Source organism: Mobula birostris, chromosome 14 (genome assembly GCF_030028105.1).
Source record: "Mobula birostris isolate sMobBir1 chromosome 14, sMobBir1.hap1, whole genome shotgun sequence".
Lineage (NCBI taxonomy): Eukaryota > Metazoa > Chordata > Chondrichthyes > Myliobatiformes > Myliobatidae > Mobula > Mobula birostris.
The window spans coordinates 25,740,801-25,766,292 of NC_092383.1; positions in this window are offsets into that span (position 1 = coordinate 25,740,801).

The following is a 25,492-nucleotide window of genomic DNA, read 5'->3' on the forward strand; positions in this document are numbered from 1 at the left end:
TGTCCATTCTAATTTAAGAAATAGTTTTTAATGTCATCCGGATCAGAACTAATCTGTTACTTTAGCCAGATCACATTATCTATGGTGGGTGATGATTTTTTTAATGAGTCACCACAGTTGAAGGATGCAAATATGAATGCTGGTTGGTAACTGGTATAATAACCCTGGTCACCTCCTTTCCCTGTACAAAAACCTGTTAACTCTCACTGCCTAAATTCACACTGGAAATGTCATCGCCAGAACAAAATAATGGAGTGCTGTCAGCATCTGTGAAAGCGCAGTCGAACAAGAGTTCAAATTCAGTCCAGCTTGATGAGATGAAAGTCCCTAATGTGAAATGAGTTTTAGTAGTCTCTACCCAGATGCCACTAGGGGTGTAATGCAGCACTAATCACCGAGACAATTCAGCAATACCTGAGGAGGCCAAATAGAAATGTTCCTCTTCAGCACCAGGGTGTTTTTTTAAACGTTGAGATTAAGGTACATAGTTTGGGAGTGTGAAGGAGTTCCACTGATCTCCATTATACTTGATCTATCAACCCTCAGGGCTGATGTTACTTTGCCAGATAAAATCAGTCCACAAAAACAGAAAGTAAAAATGTCTAAGGAGATAACAGGAATAGAAAAAAAAGTACAGATAAAGTACTGGTGAAAGGGAAAATATAGGGAAGAGAGGAAGCTAGAATGGGAATCTCATAGAAGTCATATGACTCCACTATATATAGACTAATTAAAAAGGGAGACTATGGTTGGAAGAATTTCAGCAGGTATTTTGATGGCAGCTATTGAAACTTAACAGCCCTTAGCTCTTGGTTTTAATCTCTTGCAATATATGAAGATCTCAGTGAACAGGAATTTGCTGCAATGGTGGCCACATAAATTAGATTTTTTAAAAAGTTTCAGAATGAATAGTTTTGATGTAAAAATTTAATCTTATAAATGTTTTAATATTTTCTTTGCTAATATTAAAATTTAAGCTGTAAGAATTAGTCACTGCATCTGTATTTGGCAGAAATTAAATAAGAGGTGAATTGAATGATTGAGAACAATGATGATTAAAAAAAAATAGCATTACTTTTATTAATGATCTGAATAAACTGAAAAATGAAAAAAGTACCAAACTTATAGCATATTATGTGACATAGTGCAGAACTGATCATTAAAAATTAATTAAATTTAATAAAGGAAATTTAAATTGTTGAGACAATATGTAATTTTCTACTTTTTTATTCAATTGTAGTGTTGTGAGATGGACCTCTGTCAAGAATGTACATTAAGCAAAATATAACACTATTTTGACTGTTGTGAAATTATATCAGAGAATGCAACAATATGATGTTTTTGAATCTACAGGCATTTTATTAATGTTCATATAATATCAGCCTGGAGGATGGTCATAAATTAAAGCAGAGAATGGTGATATAAATTTTTATGAGAATGAGTCATACATTATGTGCTTAAAAATGAAAGAATTACTGTGATTCCAGTCAGCTTTAGAATTGTTTTAAATCCATATTTATTCGGGCTGGTTATGTGCAGGTTTATACTGTGTTACAAGAAGTAAGCTGCCCTCCTCGAGCCAATGGGGAGCTTTCATATGAGCTACAAACTGACACAGATAACCTGCTGAATCTAATCAGTGAATCAGCAGAGGCTGCTTTTGTATTCATTCCTGTGCAGTATTCTCATTGTGCATTGGGAAACACTACTAACACACATAACAGAAGGAAGGGAAAGCTTCAAACTGCTTGCTTCACTATTCCATAGAGAGTTTTCCATAAGGTATTAACAAGATGGAAATTAGGGACCAAGTTAAGTTGTCTCCTTTGCTTCGGTCAGATTTCTGCTTAAAACACTTTTGATGTCAAGATCATCTAAAAATAGCTCACTCCCTCTGAAAATTTGAAGGGCCAAGGCTGACTCTATTGCTTTGCCTTTGACAACTAGATGAGGTCTCAATTAAAGTGAATGAAGCTTACAACGCACGTTATTTCTGATACACCGAAAGCCCAGAGGAGGCTCCTTTGAATCCTGAATTGCAGTAGAAAGGCCAGCTGAAGTGTTCTTCTTTATTCCTCCCGCAACCCACAAGCAGTTAAGAAATGGCATTAGAAGGGTCAGGGGCTGTTTGTGTTAAAAGGGCAGTTGTATGAAGAACAAAGCAGGAAGAAATAGAATGTATAAAACACTAATAAAAATAAAATAGATTTTTTCTCATATCGTTTAAATTCCTTTGGTGCTTTTGGATGCAACAGCAGTTTATAGTTCAACGATGATTATCAAGGTATGCCAGCTATAAATGAATATTAGAGTAATGAGTAAAATATTAGTCTGCTAATGTTTACTATTTTTAGTGAATGAGTTCACACCATACATTTTCTCCAATTTATAAGTAATTATAATCTCAGAGCCCAGAGACCTGTGTTGCCTGGGAGAATATGTGCATTATTGTGTTGAAGTGAGTGCAAAGTTGCATTGTTGAAATAATTCTATTGCATTTAGGCCAATCATAGCTGCAGTTTCTGTAATGACTTCTGTGCCTATTGAGATGAGGGATGTCAACATTAAAATGCATACTTTTCTGCTGTCTGCTTTTAGGACACCTGGGTAAAATATAGCTTGAATTAGTTCCATAGTAAAGCCTACTTTATACTGCCTAGAGGGCACATTCGTAGGATAAGGGCTCAGGCCAGGATGAAAAGACAGCTGTTTATTCAGTAGGCTGTGAAGCTTTGGAATTTCTTGCCCTTGGGGGTTGTGGATGCATCATCCTTGAATAAATTTATAGATGAGGTCAATAGATTTGTGGACATTAAAGGATATCACACAATATGAGGTTAAAACAGGGTTAGTAGCATATTGGTTAAATTACTGGATTAGCTTCTAGAGAGGTGGACCATTGATCCAGAGACATGAATTTGAATCCTGTCATGCTAGTTGAGGAATTTAATTCAAGTAATTAAATAAATTGGGAATTTAATAAAAAAAAAACTGGTTTCAGTAAAATGAATCAAATAGTTGTAAAGACCTATGTGATTCACTAATGCCTGTCTGAGACAGAAATCTGACATCCTTACTTCATAAACCCATAATCATAAGATATGAAGTAGAAGCAGATTAGGCTATTTGGCCCACTGAGCCACCATTCAGTCATGCTGATATTTGTTTCAGCTCCATTCTCCCCATAACCCTTAACCCCATTACCAATCAAGAACCTAACAACCTCTGCTTTAATTACACTCAGTGACTTGGCCACCACGGCTCTCTGTAGCAAGGTATTTTACGAATTCATTACCCACTGGGTGAAGAAATTCCTCCTCATCTCAGTTTTAATGGGATGTCCCTTTATTGAAAGGTTGCGCCTTTGGATCCTAGATTCTCCTAATAATGGAAGCATCCTCTCTATATCCACTCCATCCAAGAATTTCAGCATCAGGTAGGTTTCAATGTGATACCCCTTTATCTTTCTGAACCCCATCGAGTGCAGGCCCAGGCATTGAACTTTCTTCATTTGTTAAGCCTTTCAATCTTGGGAACATTCTTGTGAACCTGTTCTGGGCCCCCTCCAGGGCTAGTATATGTTCCCTTCAATACAGGAGATCAAAATGTATTTATTTATTTTGAGATACAGTGCAGAATAGGCACTTCTGGCCCAACGAGCCACACTACACAGCAACTTATCTATTTAACCCTAGACTAATCACAGGACAATTTACAATGACCAATTAACCCATTAAATGGTACATCTTTGGAATGTGGGAGGAAACTAGAGCTCCTGGAGGAAACCCGTGTGTTCATGGGGAGGAACGTACAAACTCCTTACAGACGATGTCTGAATTGAACTCCAAATTCCAATGCCCCGATCTGTAACATAATCCACAAACTGCTACTCTGCTGCGGTGCCCTCATAATATTCTAAATGTGGTCTGATCTGTGTCTAATAAGTAATCCATTCAGTGGCCACTTTATTAGATGCCTCCAGTCAGCGTATGTTTCTGGTCTTCTGCTGCTGTATCCCAGCCCCTTCAAGGTCTGACATGTTGTGCATGCAGAGATGCTGTTCTGCACACCACTGTTGTAGTGCATGGTAACTTGAGTTACTGTTGCCTTCCTGTCAGCTTGAACCAGTTCAACCATTCTCCTCTGACCACTCTCATTAACAAGGCATTTTTGCCCACAGGAATGCCGTTCACGGGATCTCTTTTTGTTTTTTTGCATCAAGCTTTGTTATCCCAGGAGATTTACAGTTGTTGAGATACTCAAACCACTGCATCAGGCACCGATAATCATTCCACAATCAGTCACTTCGATCACATTTCTTCCCCATTCTGATGTTTGCTCTGAGCAACAACTGAACCTCTTGACCATGTCTGCATGCTTATATGCATTGCTAAATGATTGCCTTCTTTACTACATACTCAACCTATGATTTAATCTTGAGGGAATACAGAATGATGACTTCCAAGCCCCTTTGCATATCCAATTTCTGAATGTTCTCCCCATTTAGTAAATAGTCCATACCTTTATTCTTTGTACTAAAGTGCATTACCCCACACTTCCCAGTGCTGTATTCCATTTGTCTTTTTATTGCCCACTTTTCCAACCTGTCCATGACCTTCTGCAGACTTGGTGCCTCTGTAACACATTCTGTTCCTCCACCTATCTCCACTCATCTGGCCTATATTAGACTCCAAACTTTCAAAACAGATTTTGACCTTTGTCACAATCTCATTTAATGTTATCGAACACTTTGAGAAGAACACTGTTATGCATCAAAACCCTGAGACAAGGAATTTTAGGAAAAATATGGCAGAATTCAGAACGCTGCATACACAATTCAAGGACTCAAATTCAAGGAAGAAAACAAATTTGGAAGTGGGGTGATAGTTGACAAACACAAAGGGATTGAGTGCTGTTCTTTGAAAAGATGGATGATCATGCTTGTTTGAGGAAGAGAATTAGTATTTCAAAAGAAAGGAAGTTTAACAATATTGGCTAAAACAGGGGTCAGGAGGGAAAATAGGCTGGATGGCAGTTACCAATACATAATAAAAACAAGGAAGATTTATAGATAAATCTTAAAAATATTGTTTAAGGGAGTTCCAGAATTCCAGCGATAAATGTTTCCATTCAAGCAAAATGTTTAGGTTCAGATCCTGGTCCTGACGGACTTCTGTAAAAGGGACTTTGATGAATACTTGACTCATTCCTAGCTCAGCTAAAGGACTTTGAATATTAGAACCATGCAACATTTCATCTCTGGAATCCAGTAGTTGTGGGTCAGTTTATGTTTGTGTATTTTAGCTTATCTCTAGTGACGGATGTAGGGAAATCAGTGATTTGAAATGATCCCCTCTCAACTATTGTTCGTTTGTTATGTATTGTTTCATATGACGTGGGTGATCATTGGTCTTTCCATGACTATGATTGTTCTTGGCATATTTCTCTACAGAAGTGGTTTGCCACCATCTTCTTCTGGGCAGTGTCTTTACAAGACAGGTAACGCCAGTCATTATCGAACCTCTTTAGAGATTGTCTGCCTGGGATCAGTGGTTGCAAAACCAGGACTTGTGATATGCATCAGCTGCTCATACAACCATCCACCACCCACTTCTGTGGCTTCCTGTGATCCTGGTCAGGGGTCTAAGTAGGTGCTACACCTTGCCCAAGGGTGACCTGTGGGCTAGCGGAGGGAAGGAGCACCTTACACCTCCTTTGGTAGAGACGTATTTCCACCCCGTCAACCAATAAATCCTAACAAATGTCATTAAAAATAGTTTAGAAAATAAACATGAATAGCTCACTTAAACAAACACCAGGTTGCTCTTCGTTACCTGCAGTGGAAAGGCAGAAAAGAAATTAAAAATCAGACGTCAAAGAAAGGAAGGTAGATAAAGAAATGAAACATGAGAGAAGAGGAACCCATTAAAATAGGGATGGTCACCCCAAACTAGCAGAGCTGCTGATCCATAGCACCAGATACCTGAGTTCGATCCTGACCTGGGGTGTTGACTGTTTTCATATTTTCCTGAGACTGTAAGGTTCCACCTGGTGCACCAATTTCCTCCTTCATTCCAAAGATATGCAATTTAATAGTTTAATCTGAGACTGTAAGTTACTTCCATAGTCTAGATGAATGGTGGAACATGGGAAATGTTGATGAGAATGAATGTGGTAACCTACCTCAATAGCTATCATCCAGTAGTACTTACATCCACAGTGATGAAGTGCTTTGGGAGGTTGGTGATGAAGCATATCAACTCCTGCCTGAGAAGTGATTTGGATCTGCTCCAATTTGCCTACCAGCGCAACAGGTCCATTGCAGGTCCCATTTCATTGGCTCAACCCTGGAACACCTGGATAGCAAAGATGCCTACATCAGGATGCTCTTTATCAACTACAGGTTGGCAATCAATACCATCATCCCCTCAAAACTAATCAATAAGCTTCAGGACCTTAGCCTTGTGCAATTTGAATCCTTGATTTCCTCACTTGCAGACCACAGTCAGTTCGGATTGACAGCAACATCTCCTCCACAATCACCATTAGGAGAGGTGCACCACAGGGCTGTATACGATACCCATTCTCTGCAACACACATCAAAGTTGCTGGTGAATGCAGCAGGCCAGGCAGCATCTCTAGGAAGAGGTACAGACGACGTTTTGGGCCAAGACCCTTCGTTAGGACTAACTGAAGGAAGAGCTAGTAAGAGATTCGAAGGGGGGAGGGGGAGGTGGAGATCCAAAATGATAGGAGAAGACAGTGGGGGGGAGGGATGGAGCCAAGAGCTGTACCCCTTCTCTACTTGTTTTATACTTATGACTGTGAGGCTAAGCACAGCTCCAGTGCCATATTTAAGTTGGCTGACAACACCACTGCTGTTGGCTGAGTCAAAGGTGGTGAAAAATCGGCATATATGAGGGAAAATGAAAATTTGGTTGAATGGTGCTACAACAACAACCTGTCATTCAGTATCAGCAAGACCAATGAGCTGATTATTGACTTCAGGAAGAGAAAACCGGAGGTCCATGAGCCAGTCCTCATTGGGAGATCAGAGGTGGTGGAGAGGGTCAGCAACTTTAAATTCCTCAGTATTATAATTTCAGAGAATCTGTCCTGTCTCCAGCATGTAAGTGCAAATATGAAGAAAGCAAGGCAGGGGCTCTACTTCCTTTGAAATTTGCAAAGACTTGGCATGACATCTGAAATTTTAACAAACTTCTGTAGATGTGTGGTGGAGAATATATTGTCTGGTTGCATCATGGCCTAGTATGGAAACACCAATGACTTTGAATGGAAAATCCTACAAAAGGTAATGGCTATGACTCAGCCTATCTTGGGTGAAGCCCTGTCCACCATTGAGCACACCTATGCGGAGTGTTGTCACACCCATCATCAAGGCCCCCCACCACCCAGGCCATGCTCCCTTCTTGCTGCTACCATCAGAAAGAAGTTACTGGAATAGTTATTACTTCACTTCAAGGGAATAACTTCACTTGCCCCAACACTGAACTGTTCCCACAAACTATGGACTCACTTTCAAGGACTCTTCATCTCATGTTCTTGACATTTATTGTTTATTTAATTATTATTATTTCTTTTTCTCTTTTGTATTATCACAGTCTTTTGCACATTGGTTGTTTGCCTGACCTGCTGGGTGTGGTCTGTGATTGATTCATTTATGTTTCTTGGATTTACTGTGTATGCCTGCAAGAAAACGAATCTCAGGGTTTTGTACGTGATCTACATGCACTTCAATAATAAATTTACTTTGAACTTCGAGAATGTTGAGAAGATAACAAAAATAGGATTAATATAAGATCAGAGTTTATGAGTGGTTGATATTTGTCATGATGGACCAAAGGGTCTGTTTCTGTGCTGTATCTTCCATGACACTGTATTTTTAATACTGGCTTAAGAGAGGCATGAGAGAGGTAGGATTCAAGGTTAAAGGCATTGGATGATAGGCCTGTGCTTTGGCTGGAGTCAAAGTGTGGTGGGAACAGTAACGTACAGCATAACTCCCGAAGAGTTCTTCAATAATCTTGGAATCTGGTGTTGTTGGAACATTTGAATCGAAAGCAGATTCTGGTCATACTATCAGAAGAGGTCCTCACCTTCCACCCCATAAAGAAAATTGTCGTTGGTATCCCGGTGCAGAAATAACACATGCCAAAGACCACTTTAAGGTGATAGGGAGGTTTGGTTGTAAGGAATGGGGCTGGGGTGGTAGACATTAAGGATATATCTAAATGAGAAAGGTTTTCAGAATATTCTGCAGTGGCTTGAATGTTAAGCTCAAGGTGAAAGGATCTGTCAGTGCAGTGATGGGACATTTCCTCCAGAGATATTGCAGCATTATGATCACTGATAATCAGTGACTTGGCACTCTTTTATACAATATTACCTCAAACCATTTTCTACTTAGCTAGGCTAGCTCCATGCTCTATGTATAATCATGGGGAAATGTTGCTATATCCATTATTGCCTATTACACTAGTACTACTTATCAGTCCAAGTGGAATATACTTTCAATGTACCTGATAGTCAATCAGCAATAATTCCAAATGAATTAGGGCCTACATGTAACTAGCTACTGGATATTTAGCCATTTTCTTTGCATGTGTTCAGTCCGAATGGTATCCATCTGTTTAATTGTGATTTATTGCTGCTGCACAAGGAGAAAATTCCAACTAGTCAGGTGTATCACCTATACAGACAGCACACGTCAGGCATATGACATCTGACATGTGACACGGGAAGTCTGACGCTGGGGTCTGATGGGCAGTAAATGCTCGTGTGCCTGTGTTTGTGTAACATTACATGCAGTGAAGTTGCTAATAATGAGACAGAATATAAGGACCCAGACTCCTTGTTAATTTTCTTTGATTTTGTCCACTAAAATTGGCCAAAGGAGTGCAAACAATTTTAAAATTTTAAACAAGTTATGTCAAGAGTAAATCAAGTTTGTGCAATATTTATCATTAATGTTAGGAATGCCTTTGCCCAAAGGTGGTCTATCCATAAACTTGGATATGCCCTGAAATGATATCTGAAATGTGGCAGACATCCCTAGGTAAATAATATAAGAAATTCAATATACAGAAAATGTGAAAATAACCAGCAGTCACATTATTAGTGGATATCCCGTGGTATTTCCTACAAAGGGTCTGAAGGTACGCTGTTTCATAACTAAATATTGTCCAGGCTGTTGATCTGCAGTGACTAAGTCAGTCAAACTGTTTCTATTGAATAAGCATTATGAAATAATACCAATGTTTAAGAGTTTTCATGTAACTCTCTACGTTTCTCAAAATTTGTGTGTATTTTCTTTTGCATATGTTTTTATTTCTCATTTTACCTGAGGTCGAGACCTATAAAAGTGGCGGCTAAGTTACCAGGACATTGCAAATGCTCATGGAATTGAAAATTTGCACACCCACTTGCGGTATTAAATGTGGCACATTTCATCTTGTTACCAGTATTAGCAATGCATGATCGTAAGCTGAACAGGCAAGTAACAGTGACAGCCAGGGCAGGGAAGCAGCAACCTAGACAACTACCATTCCTATTCCCAAACGGTTCCACACCTCATACCCTCTGTTATGGCTTCCACGTAAACACTATATCGGAGTCAAAATCATCATAGCATAAATATTGTAAACAAAAAGTAATCATGAAGTCAGAATAAAACATAAACTTATCAGACAGTGTATTACATCAGTCGCTGGCTTCTCTGTGTTTACGATGTGCCAGTGCTCTTGCAGTCTTTATCCCATTAGCCACACCAAGACTATTGTAAGCCTGCCTATGAAGGGAGCTGTACAAACCCCTGAAGGATAATCTCAAGTAACAGCAGTCCCAGACAGGCAGAGGACACTAACAACAAGAATACAAGTAGAGTAGCAGATATAGAAAAATTAATCTTGCCATCCTGAAGGTGCAGAATCGGCTTGTTCTTCATAAAGCCATCACTATAAACCACCTCAGAAATTCTAATCATTCATTGTGGCTTTACTGGACTTCTGTGAAACCCTACAAGTGCCTTTCAACAGTGATATCCTTAACTATAATAGCAACAACCTGACCTTCTAGAGAGGTGCTCCATCTTTTCATGCTGTGGTGGAAAACGAATTGCCAACTACCAAATGCCGCATCATTGTTAAATCTACAACTGCTACTGATGTTGGCCACTTCCTTGCTGGAAAGGATGAGCTCCAAACCTTGGAGAGAGGTTTGTGCCAAGTTGGTGCCAGACTCCTTCATCTTTCTTAACTTAGCAACTCTATCTCTGGCAGCGTTCCCATGCACTGTGCTTTAAGTTGTGCCTATTCACAGCCTATCCCTTCAGATTCCTCTTCTGACTATACACATGCGCCTTCACCTTTCCATAAGCTATTCTTAAACCGTGTCCTAGTTTGCACTGCTTCATGCCAGGTGAATCAACATGTGGGCCCACCTTAGAATTTACCATGGAAGACAGGCACAGTGCCAACATCTGTGAATGTAATCATCATGTTGGAACATAGTTCTATTTTAAGTGATTCTGCTCCAATGAAAAATAATATGCAAAGACGACAATAAAGTAAAACAAAAAATGCTGGGCGTTCTCGGTAGGTCAGACTGTACCCATAGGAAGAGCAACAGAGCTAATGTTCAGGTCAATGACTTTTCATCAGACTGAGGTCTGACCTGCTGGGTATTCTCAGTCTTTTCTGTTTCTATTTTAGATTTCCAAAAGTTGTAGTTCTTCTGTGATGATATTTTTTGTGCTGGACTACTTGATGCAAAGCCGATTGAACAAGCTGCAGTTTTTCTCCTGGGACTACGTCTGACGCACCAATGCGGAGTAGACCAGTGTTGACCTGCTTGAGTGTTACTCAAAGGGAATCGGCTGGCACGGCCTTACCACAACTCAGCTGCAAACCTGCTAACCTGATTCCCCCCTCCCCCATAACGACCATTTACCACCCCCACAATGAACCGCAGCACTGACATCTCAGTCTCAACCCTGCCCTGCAGCCTCTAACATGACTCCTCCGCTAACAACCCAGATCTCCTTCCAGAATATAGTGGCCAATTCTAACAAACCGATCAACACACATAAAATGCTGGTGGAACTTAGCAGACCAGGCAGCATCTATGGAAAAAAGTATAGTCGACATTTCAAGGCAAAATCCTTCAGCAGGACCAAACCAATACCCCTGCTGGCAATCCCCACAGACTGTTATACTTGCAGGACATGCCCTCCAATAACTCCAATGATGATTTTTCCAAAAAAATAGTTGAAGATATATATTTGATCCTTTGATAGCAATATCAAACATAAAATTTTAAAGTGATGAAACTTGAATATACTTAAGTGTAACTAAGTGATCAACAAAATATATGGCATCCATCCGTTTCCAGCTCTAAACTGCCCAGAACAAAGCTCAAAAACATAACTTATTCCGTTTGGTTTTACCACACCCCCCTCATCAGACTAGTTACCATAATAAACATATTAAATGTGCAACACAGAATACAATGCAGATAGAAAACAAATGTTCCTACACCAATCCTGTTACACCCTTTCTGCCTCTCCCCCTCTGCTCACTGATTATTCTACATCTCTTTCTAGTCTTGACCCAAGTTGCCAACTCCCTATCTAATTCTCAGTCCTTCATTTCAAACTATTGCCCTCTTTCCCACATAACCCACCCAGAACAAGAGGGAAAGTTTTTTTGCTGGGGCAGCGTGTGTCCACTCTATTGTGGTTGACACTTATTCCCCTTAGACCAGGGGTAACCAGAGTTGGGCAATGAATGGAGGCCTTGATATCAACAGTTATTTCTATGTAGTGAGTCTTCGAACATAATGTTTGATGAACTGCAACAAATTGACTTTTTAGTAAATCTTACCACAATCCTTTCAATTCCCAAGCATTTGACCTCATCATTCTCTCCTTCTGGCATTCCTCCATTTCCTGATTGCTTTCAGTATCTCAAAGAAGCGTAAGATTAAGGCTGTGGTGAGGAGAATGTACAATATAAGAAGGTGTTTTAAGTATGAGTGGGGTGGTCACCATTTCTGGTTTCAGCCTAACAGCCCCCTGCAATCTCAATAAAGTCAAATATTGTGTCCCTCGGAGAGGCTCCAGACTGAAGGTGTATTGTTTCCTTCTTTCTAGTTCTTGCTGCCGTTGGTTACACAACATCTCTTGTTGGAGAAAACAATGTACAACAGTAAGTGTTGTGCATTATTTTTTGAGTGATTTGGTCCTTTACTTTCAATGGTTGGCTGTGCGTGAAGCTCCGAGATTTAGCTGTGAGGCTTGTAACTACACATAAGCATGAGGTGAAACAAATGCTTGTTAGTTGTGGGTCCTGTTTGGTAGGTTGACTGGAAGGTGAGTGATGTTCCAATAATAGACAGCGTGATCCTCCTCAAGGAGGGTCGAGATTGAAGGTAGTGGCTAAAACTAGTGGTGTAGGTGGTAGGACATAACATGGGAGCTTATTGTAAGCTTCCAGGACTCCACTCAGATACTGACCTCAACAGTTATCTGCTCCCAAATTTGTGCTGTGTGTCAGCGTCTTCTGCTTTTCAGTGACAGAGGACTTCTTTTTTCTGCACTGCATCTTCCTGTTATCCAGCATTGACTGACCTCACCACAGCCTGGTATGGAAACACCAAAGCCCTTGGAAGTAAAATGCTACAAGAAGTAATGGATATTGTCTGGTTCATCATGGGTAAAACCCTCCCCACTATTGAGCACATCTACATGAAACATCGTTGCAGGAAAGAAGCATCCATTGTCAGGGACCCTCACTACCCAGGACATGCTTTTGTATCGCTGCGGCCATCAGGAATAGGTACAGGAGCCTCAGGACTCACACCATCAGGTTCAGGAACAGTTATTACCCTTTTAACCATCAGACTCTTGAAACAAAGTGTATAACTTCACTCAACTTCACTCACCAATCATTGAAAAGTTCCCATAACCTAAGGATTCACATTCAAGGTCTCTGCATTTCATATTCTTGATATTTATAGCTTATTTGTTAGTTATTATTATTTTGTTCTTTTGCACTTGCCCAGTTTGATGTTTCTTTTGCAAACTTGTTGAACACTCAAGTTGGTGTAGTCTGTCATTGATTCTATTATGGTTATTATTCTATTAAGGATTTATTGAGTACACCTGCAAGAAAATGAATCTCAGGGTTTTTATGCTGATATATATGTACTTTGATAATACATTTACTTTGAACTTCAAAGAAACATGAGTTCCAAATCTTCAGCTTGTACTCTGTCTTCCCAAATTATATTGATATCGTACAGGGCTGCTGCCAGCCACTCTGCACTTCTCCATTGAAAGGCACAGTTTAATTTTAACTGGTGTGGGCTTGGGGGCCCTACTGATATGTGCAGCCTATGATTTAGTGTGGGTTTCTTGCAAAGTGACATAAATGAGCAACAGCACTGTCGTTTACATTCTACATGTCTACACGCTGGAATTTACAACACTGGTTTGGGGAGGTACTCATTCGAGCTGGCTGTAGCGGGAGGATGTATTTGCATCTCTGCATGCCTTTTCCTGAATTTGGTCACGGCGATAGCCACAGTGATGATGGGCAGGGATGGAACAATCTGCCACTTGGCTCAACACAGAGAGTGTACTACATTTTCTGTGTTTCTTGGCAGAGAGGGGTAAGGCTTTACTGCGACCTTCAAGACCTAATTAACACATTCATAATATTAAGGCTGTTTTCTACATTGGACTGTAAATCAAGAGATCTGCAAATGTTGGAAATCTTGACAGCTTGCCCAAAATAATTTAGACAAGTTTTGACTCATCACAGTTTGAATGGTGAACAGACAGTCAGACAGCACGAAGGCACTAAGTGGTGAATAGTGATCAGTGCAATTAATGATGTCATATGTTAAGGAAAACAATTGCACACAACATCACACATGTATGTGATGGACGTACTCTTCAAAATGCGATTTGGGGAGGGAGTCAGGAATTGGATCTGACTGTTCAACATAGATATCTGTAGTGCAATCCAAGTCAGCATGTGAGAAACACATAGCTTCCCCATCAAGTCTGGAGTCAAGCACATTTGCCCTCTCTCCCCTGTCTTGTTTGTGTGTGGTATAGAACCCTTGCCGAAGTTTCCAGGAAGGATGAGAGCATAGGTGGGGTGAAACTGCCATGCAGTAGAGGGACTCAAGTGAAAACCTCCCTGTACATGGATGATATCACTGCCTTTGGCTCTGATATGAGGTCAGTTTGCAGGTTGATTAGCACTTGCAACCAGTTAGAGCTGGCATCGGGGGCCAGGGTCAACCACACGAAGAGTGAAGCCATGCTCTTCGGCAACCAGCCTGACCGATCCGGTGTCCCTTTCACCATCAGTACTGATTGCGTGAAGGTCTTGTGGAATTGGTTCGGAGGGGCCGAGGCATGCGATAAGAATTGGCTGGAGCGGACTGGGAAGGTAAAGCAGAAGCTGGAACGGTGGGGAAGAACCTGGTCATCAGGTGTGAGGTGCTCTCAGGGCTGCTGTGCTTGGCACAGCTGTGGCCCAACCCCACCCCTCCAGCTCAGAAATCACCCGAGCTGTTTTCAGGTTCATCTGGGGATCTAAGTTAGAGTGGGTCAGATGGGCCACCACGCACAAGTCCCTGGACAATGGAGGCAAAAATGTACCCAATCTCGCCCTCATCCTGATGACCAGCTTCATGTGTGGATGCATCAGGTTGTGTTTGGAACCTGAATATGTTGGCACCAAGTGCCACTACATGCCAAGCTTCTACCTGTCCCCAGTGTTACGAAGGATAGGTCTGGCCCTGTTCCTGCTCAATCTCCCAGTCAGATGGATGTTGTCACATTTCCTGTTCTTCATGAAAAGGTTCTTTCAGACTGACTCCTTTGACCACAAGGCCATCGGGCAGTGGTCAACACGGAATGATCTGCGGACACTGCAGGAGAAGGACATGATGGACCGAGTGGGGTGGTTCCCTGAGCAGACTGTCCAGGTCATCTGGCAGAATGCTTCATCGCCAGGCACCCAGATCTAGCCTGGGTGGCTGTGAGAGGAGCCTTCCCAGTCAGATCCCTCTTGTATGCCCGTAACATCATCTCCACAACCTGCGGCCCACGGGATGACTGCAAAGGGGAGGAATCTGTAACTGACTACTTTGGACACTGTGGGTTTGCGAAGAAGGTATGGAAGAAGATCAAAGGGCCTGTGTTACATTTCATCCCCAGCAGCTGTGTAACAGAGAATTCTCTGATCTATGGGACACACATGGAGACAATCATCAGGTGCTGCAGGCAGATCATCAACTTGGTGAAAGACATTCTTTGGTTGGCCTGAAACTTGTTGGTCTACCGGCACTTTAAGAAGTCCATGGCAAAATGTAGCCGACTGGCACATTCTAGGCTGTGGCGTTACGTGTCGAGGGACACACTGAAACTTGGTGCAGCCACCACAAGGGCTCGGTGGGGAAGGACCACAGTATAGGGTTCTTCTCCTGCTGGAAAGGGAGGGGCTGGGTGGAGGGAGGAAGCCTCTAAATTATGATTGTATTGACTTAATATGAAACCCCAGTGTGCCACGTGAGCGGCAGAAGTATTTAAACTGTATAGAAAGTATTGACCATGTCTGTCAAGAATGTAAAGTTATTGAACAGTTTATTCTTGTAAGTAATTTTATTGCAAAAAGTTTATTTTCTAATAAAAAAGGAAAAGGAATCAATTGCAGAAAATTATTCTTGTATACATTGTTTGGGTAACATGGACAACATCAAGTGCTGCTAGTATCTCAGTATGAGCTCTAAAGGGGTTGGTTCCTTTCTGAATCTTAGCAAAGTGTGTTGGAAGGATGTTTTTGTGGATCAGCAGCTTAATCAAGTTAAGAGTGGGACTGTTGTTATGCTTGACGGTGTATTTCTCCTGAGATAATGCAGCAAAGGGGGAGGTGTGCCATGAACAATATAGCCATAGTTTTACTTGGCATGGAGATACAGGCCATAGATCTGTTGCAAGACACAAGTATAAAGCTGGGTATAAATTGCACAAGTATAAATTGGACTGGAGCAATTTCCAAATAAGTAAGTAGTTACTTCAAAATCAAATATTCCCTCTTTAATTGTTTAATTCTTGATTTAATTTGACACTTTATCATTAAATGTTAACAATGGCGATTTGGGAAGTTGAGGAATTAGCTTGATTTTCATTCGGACAACCTAGACAACTAAAGTTTAACTAAGCTGCTTCTGAACTATCAATAGCAAGATGGTGTAACTGAGGTGTGACAAGTTTACATAGTTGGTTTTCTCTTTGAAGGAGGAGATTATAATGAAAAGAAAAACTGTCACTAAATTCTGGTGAATTTTGTAACAGAGAACATATGCATGGTTTTTAGTGTTTTTGGTATCTATAGGAACTTTCTGAGCTCCTTTGAAACTAAGATTATTCACAAGGGAATGATAAAATTGCAATTCAGAATTAGAATCAGAATCAGAATCATATTCAATATAACCGGCATATGTTGTGAAATTTGTTAACTTAGTGGCAGCAGTACAATCCAAAATAAATGAATGAATTACAGTGAGCATATATATGTATATTAAATAAACAGAAATAATAAAAGAGTGAGGTTGTGTTCATGGGTTCAATGTTTATTTAGGAATCAGATGGTAGAGCGGAAGAAGCTGTTCCTGAATTGGGGAGTGCATGCCTTCAGGCTTCTGTATCTTCACCCTGATGGTAACAATGAGAAAAGGGAAACTGCTGGGTGATGGAGGGCCTTAAAAATGGATTTGTGAGGCATCGCTTCTAGAAGATGCCTTAGATACTCTGGAGGCTAGTACCCTAAATGGAGCTACGGAGCTGACTGCTTTTATAACTTTCTATAGCTTCTTTCGATCCTAGGTAGTAGCCCCCTCCCCCAGCAATACCAGATGGTGATACAGCTTGTCAGAGTGCTTTCTACGGTACACCTGTAGAAGTTTTCAAGTGTTTTTGGTGACAAACTAAACTTCCTCAAACTCCTAATGAAATATAGCCATTGTTTTGCCTTCTTTATAGCTGCAAAGATATGTTGGGACCAGGTTAGATCCTCTGAGATATTGATACCCAGGAACTTAAAATTGCTCACTCTCTCCAGCTGTGATCCCTGATGAGGATTGGTTTCTGTTCCCTTGACATAAACCTTTTGAAGTCCACAATCAACTCTTTGGTCTTACTGACATTGAGTACCAGATTGTCGAGGTCCTCATTGATGTTGACGATGGACAAACAGCTTCAAAATATTGCTTCCTATTGGCAAATGATCATGTATGTAACGTGTCCGCTACACGATGAAGCAATCAGCTTGCAGGTATTCACGTAAAAGTTACAGTCAGAAATATTTAAAAAAAATTGTTATCATTCCATGATTTCCTACAAATGTGTGATAACATTCTGCACTCAATTCATGAGCCAAGCTCTAGGACAGAAATAACAACATTTCATCCTATTGAACATGTACTTCCTGTCTTATCTGCTAAGATCAGCAAATTAAGCATCCCCCTGGGTACTGTTTTTACTATATATATATACACACGAGAAAATCTATATATATATATACACGAGAAAACCTACGGACACCAGAAATCCAAAGCTACACACACAAAATGCTGGAGGAGCTCAGCAGGTCAGGCAGCATCTATGGAAATGAACAAACAGTCGACGTTTTGAGACTGTTCTTCAGGACTGGAAACAAAGGGGAAAGATGCCAGAATAAAAAGGTTGGGGGAGTGGAAGGAAGACAGCTAGAAGGTGATAAGTGAAGCCAGACAGGTGGGAAAGCTAAAGGGCTAGAGAAGAAGAATCTGATAGGAGAGGAAAGTGGACCATAGGAAAGAGGGAAGGAGGACGGTGACCAGGGGAGGTGATGGGCAGGTGAGAAGCAGCAAGAGGCCAAAGGAGAGAATAGAATAGAAGAAGAGGGGTGAATTTTTCATGTGTGTGTGTGTGTGTGTAAGACATATACATAACAGTAAGACATATACTGTTTATTCCCAAATAAACTTATGTTAAATGATACTCAACAGGTATTCTTCAAAGGATACTATTCACTGGCTTTCTCTCATTGCTAGAGAAACATTATTTTGTGATCTAATTGTAACATTACCTTACTGTTTCTGTTTCAAGACTGTTATTGTAGTACTGGTACTTCTCCAAAACTGGTACTGTTCCAGTCCTCACTCAGACTGGTGACAGTTCAATCACCTATTGCTGCCCTCGTTACTGTAAATAGCAAACTTAGGGATAGTGTCTCTGCTCAAAATTTTTGAAAAGCTAGGCCAAATTAAAGTGTCACACACAAAATGCTGAAGGAACTCAGCAGGTCAGGCAGCATCTATGGAAAAGAGAACAGTTAACATTTCATGCTGAGACCCTTCATCAGGACTTAAGAAGGATCTCAGCCCGAAATGTCAACTCTTTGCCATAGATGCTGTCTGGCCTACTGAGTTCTTCCAGCATTTTGTATGTGTGTTGCTTGGATTTCCAGCATCTGCAGATTTTCTCTTTTTTGTGATCAAATTAAAGTATATCGTGTTTCCATGGTGTGAAGCAGTGGATGAAATAAAAGGTTAATTTGGTGCTCTAATTTTAGTAGAATACTGAATTCACTGTTTAATTTCAGAAAATGGGAGGTGGGATCAGTTATTTTTAAGACCAACAGCGATAAAAATTTGCTAATAGTTTTTAATGGCTGGAGTTTATATATGCATTTTACAGTATTACAGTGTGTGAATTGTTCGGAAGTTCAACTTCATGCTGTTTGAACTTTTATCAAAGTTCACGGATAAAGTGTGTTTAAAAAATCATTTTGGAGGTTCGGTTTCATGGAAAGCAAAGAGAAAACATAGATGGCAAATGCAGAATGTTAAAAGGTGACACTCATGGAATGAATGTATTTTTCTAAGATTTGATTGAAGAACGACCAAAGTAATTATGAGGGCTTTAATTGTCCTAAGATTAACATCACATCATGAAAGCCCTCTAATGTATGTTTTTTTTTGGAAACACTAAATCTCAATTGCTGAAGGCCATGGTACAAGACCTATTACCAAATGTTTCAAAGGAATTCATAATAAACTTAGAATGTGGCAAAATTAAATGATTAAGCAAAATCCTCCATCAATACTCGTTTGAAATCTACAATACGCCTTTACTAACCTATTCCCTCACTTGAAGTGGTGACTGAAACATTAAGAAAATAAATTTAATCTTGTATGAGTTCCTTTATTTGGATCCCATTTACAGCTGTTCTGTTTTCCTTAGTACAGTCATACATTCAGAACTGAATTAATACAATCTTACATTCTGTTATTTAACCTGACATTTTTAAATGTAATTGTATAAAGGAACATGCTTTAACTGATGCACTTTACAATAATCCACTGTGGGATCTGATGAGCATGAATGAACAATGAAATGATGTGAATATTCACAGCTGCAGTTGCCCATGTAAGTTTTCTTTCTCATTTACATCTCAACATGTCACCTACAAAAAGAAGTCTGTACTTTAGGATGCAGCAAGCCACTTGATTCTGTTTTTTACACCTTGTAGCTACTACTGATTAATTGGAAAGTACTGTTACTGGTAATGGACCACTGATTCTTTACTCTTCATTTTAATTCCCTTTGATGAAAACTAGGCTCGAACCAGGTAATGACTTTATGGATTGGCTGCTTGAGAGATAAATGTAATACACTAATAATATAACACCATAAAATTAAAAGGATGCTTATTCGGGTATAAGTCCATTTTGACTCCATTGCTGATCTGTACAGGGATCATCAGCTTTGGTTATTTAATTCTTTCTGTGTGTTCATTTGCTTTTTTTGGGCTTGTGCCTGCACGCGTGCGAGTCTATGCGTCTGCATGTGCGTGCACGTCTGTGCGTGTGCATCTGCGTGTGCATGCGTGCATCCATGCTTGCGTCTGTGATAATGTCTTTTTCATGGCCTTTACAAGGCGTGGATCAAGAGAGAGACTGTGTGGCGCGCCACTCCTCACAAAGACATTTTCGCAGTATTTGTCCCTTTATCTTACGAGGTCGAGTTGCGTTCTCAACCCTCAACTCGGCTCGGATGGAGAGCATACTCAGGAACGGATCCGACTGGTTTCGAACCTGGGAACCTCTGCTCCTGGGTCTGGCGCCGATGTCGTTGCGCCACCAGCCGGCCCCTTTGTGTTCATTTTCACCGAACAGTACAGAACCTTCAGTCCCTTCAGTCCATGATATACTAACTTACAGATATCTACTCCAGGATTAATATAATACTTCCCCCTACACAGTCCTTAACCCTCTGTTTTTCTAATACTCATGTGCCTATCCACCCCTATTGTATCAGCCTCTACTGCAATTGCCAGCAGTGAGTTCTAGGCACCCATCAGTCTCTGTGTAAAAACCCTACCTCTGAATTCTCCCACAAACTTTCCTCCACTCACCTTAAACAGATATCCTCTGCATATTGGCTAAAAATTTTAAAGCACAACTCTTTACAGTACCAGTGTCTCGGGCTGAATTCCCGCCACTGCCTGTAAGGAGTTTGCACGTTCTCCCCAGGAACCATTTCGTCTCGGTGCTCCGGCTTCCACCTACAATCCAAAGACCTGTTGGCTGGTAGGTAAATTGGTCATTGAAAACTGTTCCATGATTGGGCGAGGATTAAATCCATGGATTGTGACACAGCGGAGCTCGAAGAGCCCGAAGGGCCTGGTTCCACACGACATCTCAATAAGTAAATTAAAATGTTGCAAGCAGCCATGACTGAAATAAAGCACAACGAACAGCACAACCTCCTGCACAGAGCAGAGCTGGTTTATGAAGTGGACATCTACTTGGTTAAACATCCTTTTAATTTTAAGGACTTTTAATATTAGCATAGATGGGAATGACTTAATGCGTTCATTGCTCAAGCAATTAATCCAAAGCACCATATCCCCTCAGTCGAGGCTCCACAATAAAACTCCTTCCAATTTATTTCAGTTCATTGATTTATTTATTTAGAGATACAGTGTGGGCAGGCCTTCCGGCCCATTGAGCCGTGTTGCCTGGCAACCCACCGGTACTTAACACTGGCTTAAGCACTGAACAATTTACAATGACCAGTTAATCTACTATCCATGGACTGTGAGAGGAAACTGGAGCACCTGGAGGAAACCCACGCGGTGACTGGGGGAATGTACAAACTCCTTACAGATGGTACCTGAACTGAACTGTGATCTCCCCCCGCACCCCACCCCACCGAGCTGTAATAGTGCTGTGCACACTTGCACACTACCTTTGAAGCGGAATAGCAGTGCTCTGCCCACTGAGCCGCCCGCTGTGTTTATTGTCAGGTAATATAAAAGGGAATCGACTACTGTTTTCACTTGAAAACGGACTCATTTTAGGTTGATGTCAAGGTGCCGTCCACACATCCCACTCCGCCTTGTCTAAGCAAGAGGTATATGATGGTGAGACAATTTTCCCTGTAGCTGTGCAAAGTGCTGCCATAGAAACAGGGTCAGGCTGCAAGGTGTAGAATCACACTGGTAGTTTCCTTGGTGCACATAACCAATACAACAAATTAAGTATTTAAAAATAACAGTAAAAATCTAATTTTAAAGTTTGGCATTTTATATTGTTAAAGGTAAAATTATTTTAATGTAATTTCTGTTACGGACCACTTTTACTCTGATAGAGCATGGAACTTTGGCCTACGATGATGTGTCAAACTTTTAATCGACTCTAAGGTCAATCTAACCCTTCCTCCTACACAAACCTTCATTTCTCTATCATACACTGCAAGATTTACTTGCAATTGCTAAAAGCCTAAATTTTGGACTAAATATCAGCTTATGCAGTACAGCGATTGATTCTTATTTATCTTCCTGCCCATATATAGTTTCTCCTGCTCCTGAAGATATAGACTCTTTGGCGGCATACACTTTCACAGACCACTGTGCCCTTCATTCCAGGTCATCTCTTCTCTGGCCATTATTCACATACCAACATACCTCAGCAGTCTACTTGATCTTGTGGGGCTTAATTGTATCCATGAAAGTAGATAAAACTTAATTGTACATAGAAACTAGAATTGGATCAGGATCATGAGTCAGAAACTATTCTACTTCCTCTATAATGTAGGGATGCACAAATCATTTTCAGCATCTACACCATTCCTCTGGTGGATATCTGTGAAATAAGCTTCAGGTGGGGATTTAAGCTCATTGGGTCGTATTATTGTATTAAATTGTTCTCTTTTTTTTTTCTGAAACTTGTGCAATACTGTAGCCAAAATAGTGTATTGCTTGGAAGCCGTTTAGATGATGATTATGCTTACTTCACCTCTAATGCATTAGTAAAACTTGAAAATGCAGGAAATGCTTAGCTGGTCAGGCAGCATCTGCGAAAAGGGAAATAAAGAGAGCATTTCAAATCAGGAGCCCTTAGACGATGCTGAATTATATCATAGTGAGGAGCCTGCTTGTCCTGGAATGGGAGGGTTGTCTGTGTGGGTGGGTGGGAGAGAGGCAATGGGCTTGTTGTTGTTTGTTGTGCTCTGTGTTGTTCTGCCGATCATTGTGGGCTGGCTGCGTTGGTGTCAGAATGTGTGGCGACACTTGCAAACTGCCCCCAGCACACCCTTAGTTCATGCTGGCTGTCAATGCAGATGATACATTTTGCTGTATGTTTTGATGTGCATACGATACATCAGCGAATCTGAATCTTCATCTTCAGAAGAAGCAACATTTGCAGGCTTGAAACAATATCTCTCTTTCTGCAGATACTACTTGACCTCCTGAATGTTTCTAGCACTTTCAGTTTTTTCTTTGGATTTTTAGCATTTGCAGTCTTGTCTTTATTTGTATCAAAGTTTCTTAGATAAGATGTAATGTAAATTATAAGAAAACCTTAGCAACAATGTCATGTTTTTATGATTGTGGCACTGAATACATGTAGTTCTACATGGATAGTTTTTGATTTGTTTTCATTAAATACAGACCATTTTGTTTACAAGCAATGATATAAGACCGTATGACATAGCAGCAGAATGAGGCCATTCAGCCCATTGTGTCTGTTCCACCATTCCATCATGGCTGATTTGTTATCTCTCTTAACCCAATTCTCCTGTCTTTTCCCATAACCTTTGATGCCCTGACTTATCAAGAACCTGTTAAGCTCCTCTTTAAATATACCCAGTGACTTGGTCTCCACAGCCATCTGTGGCAATGAATTCCACAGATTCACCATCTTCTGGCTAAAGAAATCCTTCCCATCGCTGTTCTACACTAACTTTGTTCTATTCTGATGCTATGCCCTCTATGCCCCCACTATTGGAAAAAATCCTCTCCACATCCACTCTATTTAGGCCTTTTGCTATTTGATAGGTTTCAATAAGACTTCCCCCCGCCCACCCCCCACATTCTTTTAAATTCCAGCAAGTACAGGTCCAGAGCCATCAAACACTCCTCATATGTTAACCTTTTCATTCTCAGGATCATTCTTGTGACCCCCCCCCCCTCTGGGCTCTCCCCAGTGCTTGCACAAGTAGATAAGGGGCCTAAAACTGCTTACAATACTCCAGGTAAGGTCTTTTTAATGCCTTTTAAAGCCTCAGCATTATAACCTTACTTTTGTGTAAGATATGTATTATCATTTTACATAGCATCCCAAAACATTTCACAAGGAGATATTTGAACATTAAAGCTAAGCTAGAAAGAAGAGATCAGGAGCAATAACCAAAAAGTGACTTGAAGAGATTTAAGTGGTGTTTAAAGGAGCGTGGAGCTGAGGGGTTTATGAGGATATTCCAGAGTCAGAACCATTTGTTAGGAAGCATGGAAATGTACGTTGAAGGAAAAATTAACAAATGACAAGCCAATTGCAACTCTGAATAGTTCTAATTAGTTAATTTAATTTATTAATTAATTTTGCCGTTTTCTTGAAGTTTTACTTACTAAAGGATGTGCACATTTAATAATACAGGTTTTTACAACACTGCAATATGGGAATTAATTTAAAACAATGATGAAAAGAAAAGCCATTTCCTACATTAACAAGTCATTTCAGACTGTACAGAAAAAAAACTATAGAAGCAATTTTGATTAAATAACTACTTTTTAATGGACACATTTTTTTCATGAGAGCTCTATAACTTATACGCAGGCAATGACTCTTTCTTAATCCTTTTCAATTGTAAATGAATCAATAGATTTTCAAATTCTTACAAAAACGCTGGGTGATTAAGTTGTTCAACACCAGCTGCTTACGCCTGTCAGGTCCATCCATCTATCAGCCTAATTTAGTGGTGTCTGCTTATCTCAGGTGCGCAATGTGTTGAAAGAGCATAACGGCAGTCTGTGACAGTTAATAAACTCTAACATTAAAATCTCCATGCTTGTCATTTCCAGCGCATCCTTTGTGATAATGCTTTATGACACAACCCTGGAGATGGGCATAAGATGCCAGGGCCTTTTGGCCTGATTTTTTTTGATGTGCAAAAAAGATAAATGGGGAGAAGTAATGGCACTCGAGCTGCTACCCATTCCTCTATTGCAGCTTCTCACAGAGAATAATACAGACTATTTTTATGTATAATTAAATCGAGCTGGCTTTCTGTAGGTATGCAGATTCTGAGAAATGATGTATGGTGCAATAGTCTGGTAGGGGCTGATTTGATGTAAATGAAACTAATTAAGGAAATGTCAAACATAATTAATAAAACAGGTTTAAGTTGCAAAACATTGTCAGCTGAATGAATGAGGATGCAATCCTTCCCATTGTTTCTGCTTTATTTAGAGCATTCAATTAGGTCACATATCTCTCTGAAGTGCTTTTTCCACCTCACCTCCTCTTAGCCTATTCCCAGAGTGGGGGAAAATAAATTTGCCTGTCTGTCTGGTGACTGAAAAAAATTAATTGCCAAAACCTCATCCTGTCCAAGTATTACATTCTAGTTGCAGGACATTAACATAACCAATTTGCGTGAACTAACTGGTGACTACTTAATAGAGCGCCTGACCGCTGATAAGCCTCAGCTGCAGCACATTAGCATTTTCATAATATAAAAATATTATAGTTGTATGATTTGGCAATGGCCATTCATTATTGATAAGAACAAAGGTTTTATAAATTACAAAAGAGTGCATGACCTATAATTACGGTGAGCAAATTAGGGTGTGCTGTGAAGTCACTTACATTTCCCTAGAAGTAATGATGCTAGGGACCTTTCCCTCCCTTGGGATTATAAAAATAATGGATTCCCCTACTGCTGCAGATGGGGTTGTGAATGAGCCAAGGCTGTCATCTAGGACAGTGTTTATACAGGCTACAGCTCATGGTTCCAAGCCCCAGTGAGCTCCAATCCTTCACCCAGTTTGTTGTTGGGAGGGGGTGGGGGTTGGTTGCGGAACACATATGCCCCTCTATTCAATTTAAACAAGAATATCTGCACATA